The sequence below is a fragment of the Tupaia chinensis genome, unplaced genomic scaffold (assembly GCF_000334495.1).
Source record: "Tupaia chinensis unplaced genomic scaffold, TupChi_1.0 Scaffold144991_2, whole genome shotgun sequence".
In the NCBI taxonomy this organism is placed as follows: Eukaryota; Metazoa; Chordata; class Mammalia; order Scandentia; family Tupaiidae; genus Tupaia; species Tupaia belangeri.
The window spans coordinates 741685-746083 of record NW_006204851.1 but is presented as its reverse complement, the minus strand read 5'-3'; positions in this window follow the sequence as shown (position 1 = coordinate 746083).

Sequence of the window (4399 nt, the reverse complement as noted above, 5' to 3'; positions counted from 1 at the left end):
TTCTCCTCTCGGGATCTTGGGCACACACGCACACGCGCCCGGCGTGAGTTTTAAACCACCGGGTCCAGGACACGAACCGCAGTCGACTACGTGGGAGTCCAGCGACATAGCCATTACACTAACTGCTGGTTCCCACTATGGGCTATTTTTAATACCCTGATTTTTATAAAATACATACATTTTCTTTATATATGAACCAAAGTGATTTATAAATCCAATTGAAATGATAGATAATAGATGGCACTTTAGAGTCCCTGTTTGATTTATTAGTTAAAAGAATTGGTACAAATGAATTAAACTGCAATTTCACCTCTCCCGTGCCTGAAGAGACAATGGAACTATTTGCTGGTTCTTTTATATTAATATTTCCTCCTGGAAAAAGTAGAATAATGACTCTATAATGTTGCTTTTATACAAACACAATGTATCCTAAAAAAATAGTGACAACATTTTTTTTGTAATTGATCAAATGAGGGAAAAATCTTTTTTGGCTTTAAATATTAACATTATTCGCTCCACTGCTGGAAAAAGATATCAACACTACAGAGATTTTTTTCTATCCAAGTTTTAGATCAATTTCATATTGTAGACTTAATTTTCTCTAGGAAGCTACAAATGCATAATTTAAAAACAGACATTCTGTAGTGCTGCACACATAGAAAATTACAAAGGGTTAAAAAATATAAAGCCTGAGAATTTGTGCTTAATTAGCTGTTTAATTTTGTTGGATTATTTTATGCTATGGTGGTCAGCTTGTGAGTCAGCTAGCACCTACGATTTGGACAGACTCACTCAAACATATTGAGCATCTGGTTGGCTATTGGCTAGGCCAATTGGGGTGACTGAGCCACACATGTCTCTTTTTTCTTCTTCTTTCTTTTGAAAGGCCAGCTAGAGCTGAACAGTGACGAAATGTATGAAGGTTCCTCTTCATTTGCCATGTGGCACCGCCCTGCCTCCTTTTTTATTTTAAGAGAGGATTTTTGCTGTAGGCTCTGAGGGCTCACCAAGAGAGACAGAAAGTGAGAAATCACCCCCAGAGAGGATGGCCATACTGCAATCACTTCTCCTCCATTCTCCTCTCTGGATTTTGGGAACACACACACACACACATGTCCGGTGTGAGTTTAAGCCACCGGGTCCGGGACTCGAACTGCGGTCGACTACATGGGAGTCCAGCGACAGCCATTATGCCAACTACTGGTCCCCACATATGTTTCTTTATTCAGTAGGATAACATGGCTTTTACACTGGTGTCTTTCACAGGATTCCTTTAAGCAATGAAAGAAAACAAGCACTGATGTGCAAGTGATTTTCAGGTCTCAGTTTCCATTATATACACTTTCTTTGCAATGACTAAAGCAAGTCATACAGCCAAAACCAGTGTGGAAGGAGATTATACAAAGGCAAGGAACAGGGAGATATGAATATATAGTAGGTGATTACTACATCAGTCTACCACAAGGCCCAAAGGTGAATTACAAAAATAGAAGAGAATGGCCAAGGTGAATGTATCAACTGAATAAATAACTAAATTTTAATCAAGAAAGGACCAGAGAAAGATTCTCTTCAAACTGCATCAGCCGCTGAGAAAAGAACTTCCTCAGTGAAGAAATGAGGTTGGATTAATGTCACAAATACATCAGCGTTTCGTATATGAATTACAAAGGATCTGTCTCATTTATGAAATGTTCCCTAATCTCATGTGAAAACCCTGAGGACTACTTTAACACTCTCATAGGACATACACCTTGAGGGCTTATGGGCTCTATTCTTGGCCTTTCCTCCTCTGGGCAAGGTTGAAAGTTCTTGTTTTAGAGAAAAAAGCAACTTTAACTTTTACCTCTAAATACATAAACATAATTTTACTATTGGATGTAAGGATTATTTCTGTTTGAAATTCAACTGCTCTCCAAACTTGTATCTAGTGGCAGAAATGATGAAAAGTTACCATATTCCTAATTGGTTCCAGGTAGAATTTAACAAATAAATCAATGAAAAGAAGTACCTGAACATTGTCTGCTGATCTACTTAGCTAACCCACTCCAGTATGTATCTGGAATTTGGAGCCTGATACAGCTTATCCCATTGCCCCAAATCTTTCTCCAAGCAACTAGATACCCACTTTGATGATGAGAAAAGATGTTTTGATCTATTCTAGGTATTTCTGAAGAGCAGAATTCTTTGCCTTCTAGGAGTTTTCAATCAAACACTTATGTAAGCAAACAGGGAGACAAAGGAACAGTTAGATGACTGCAAAATCAGTCACCTTACAAGGTGTGCAATCTTATCTCAAAAGAACCCACTTAGAGCAATTGTGAAATATATCAAGGTTTTATTCAGAAAAGTTTCAGCCACTCATTCTTCCCTGGAACTCATTCCAGACAAAGAGGATTTAAGAGGCTCATTTTCACATGGTGGAACTGAGAAGTACATTATTCACTGGTGAGATGAGCTGACTATATTCTACCAATTGACAGTTACTCCCCAGACAGATCATCAAAATGCAGCTATTGTGGTAATCATGAGAAATGTATTCACACACACACACACACATACGATGGGCCGTATTGAGATGAAAAATCTTGCAACTGAGGCAGGGCATATTTGTGAATTTCTGAATGAGCACTGGAGCACTCACAGTTTGCCCAAACATGGATCATTCCCATCAAGAGCAAGTTTTTTCTCTGAAACAGTAGGTATTTTCTTGCCATTATTTAAGAATGACTTCTCTTTCACCAAATTTTTACTGTAAATGAGAAAAATAAATAGGTCCTTTCAAAACTGAAGACAATTCCAGCATGCTGAATTTCCAAAATTTTCCATGACCTTCCCCATGATCCTTAATAACATTGCTCATTCTAGAAAAAAAAAATCATTTAAAGAGAAATGCCCTACATCTGGTCTTTGGGTGCTCATGCTGCTTTAATAGACTTTCGTTGAGTTACCCCTAAATTTTTGAAATGCCATTGATTTTCCTCAAGTGTGAAGGGAGATGGCCCCACTAGGACACTGAGCTTCATCAGAATAAATCACTGGATTACATTATTACTATGTGAGGGCAGGTAAGGTAGGGATTACCCTCCCTAGACAAACTTTCTGCTCCATTCATAATGATTATGTCATTGTTTCTCTAATTCTTATTCTTCTTGCTCCTGTGTTTTCTATGCTATTTCTCTACCTAGAAATACTTTTTTCTTTGTTTCCTTTGCCTCTGAAAATCCTAGTAAGTTTTCAAAGGCTAGATTAAGTCCTGTAATTTCTGAAAAACTTTCCTTGACTTCTCCAGACTAAGGCCATCTCTTTCTTTTTATAATTGATCATTCTACATTACCACTTGGCTGTGTATATTTTGTATCAGTCTATGCCAGTTTTATAAGTACTAGCCTTGCCTCCCTAGTTGGATTCTATGGCTCTCAAAGGGAGGAACCATGTATGTTATGTTGCTCATTAATTCTCTCTTCTATATACATGGTGCCTTCAAGAGTATTTTTGTAGGAGAAAATAAATGTTAATTATCCAAGTGTCAGTAAGAGGTCACTAATGATCTTTCTGTAGGTAAATTGTCTCTTTTTTCCCCTAAGTTAGCATCTTGCCATCATGATCCTCCTGTCTCAGTATCCCTGAGTCATTGGTATTATAAGCATGCACCACCATTCCTAGCCTTTCTGTTGGTCTGGGACTCAAACACCAGTCCCATAGCCCCTATGTACCCATCCTGTAGATCATAGTGCATAGCAGCATGCACCACTCCAGCTGGGCCAGGTATGTAGGCTTTTAATGACAGCAAAAGCCTCAAAATTGTTTTGAGGCCAACCTAAGGAAATATAAAATATATCAGATTACTTCCCAAACTGATAACTCATATTCCAACATAACTAGCTAAATTAATTGGTCCAACATGGAGAATTTGTCAAGATGTGGTTCTTTGAGGAAGCTTGACAACTTTGGGGTTCTTTGCCCACATGTACATGTAGTCATTGTGGTCAAATAATCAGTTAAGTGACTATGGTTTATAGACTATTATTTTTCACTTCCAACCAATGGTTATAATGTCAGACAGGTACAAAACTACTACAGTGAGAAAGCCATAGGAGTCAAGCTAGGCCAGTGAAATAAGCAGTGTCAGCACAGATCAAGATGGCAGCATGGGGAAATCAAAAGAACCCTGAACTTGGAATCAGGAAAACCAAGTTCAGGTTTACTCCCTGTTCTAGCTAGGTGACTGGTGGATTAGTCACTTCTTCTCTTAGAGTCTGTTTCCTTATATGATATGATCAGTAATAGCTAAAAAAAAAAAAAATCCTTTTGGCCGGAACCACCATCTTCCAGTAATTAACCAAAATGACGAACACAAAGGGAAAGAAGAGAGGCACCCGATATATGTTCTCTAGGCCTT